This window comes from Penaeus monodon, chromosome 31 (assembly GCF_015228065.2).
Source record: "Penaeus monodon isolate SGIC_2016 chromosome 31, NSTDA_Pmon_1, whole genome shotgun sequence".
NCBI lineage: Eukaryota > Metazoa > Arthropoda > Malacostraca > Decapoda > Penaeidae > Penaeus > Penaeus monodon.
The window spans coordinates 10,929,300-10,929,628 of record NC_051416.1 but is presented as its reverse complement, the minus strand read 5'-3'; the positions used below and the strand labels follow the sequence as shown (position 1 = coordinate 10,929,628).

At 49.2% G+C, this 329-nt stretch overlaps 1 long non-coding RNA gene across 1 annotated transcript in view; it reads right to left on the bottom strand.

Annotated features, from left to right (window-relative positions):
- Window positions 1-329, bottom strand: part of LOC119593030 — a 22,941-nt gene continuing 22,612 nt past the window's right edge. The window contains exon 2 of the long non-coding RNA XR_005230494.1: window positions 1-245. This is a non-coding gene — a long non-coding RNA (uncharacterized LOC119593030). The remainder of the gene's footprint in view (window positions 246-329) is intronic.

Genomic DNA, 329 nt, shown 5'->3' with positions numbered 1-329 from the left:
GAGAAGAAAGTTCATGAACCATAGTCGTCAGAAGCGCCTCATGACATTGAAGGTCGTCCGTGGGCATCACTCATGACACACACACCTACTCAGCGCTTAATCGGAACGTTCATGAACATTGTTCATATGTGTTACCATTAGAGCGGGTTTTCTTAGCTTTGTTGAAGATTATTGTTGGGAATAGTTCTGAAGGCAGGACGGTAGGGGGGGTTGGGGAGCACTGACCCCCGCCCTGGAGCGGACCACTGCAGAGGAAGAGAACATGTATTAGGGCACAGAGAAGAACATTCTGCGTAGAACAGGTGGCGAAGAAACACTGGATGATCAGG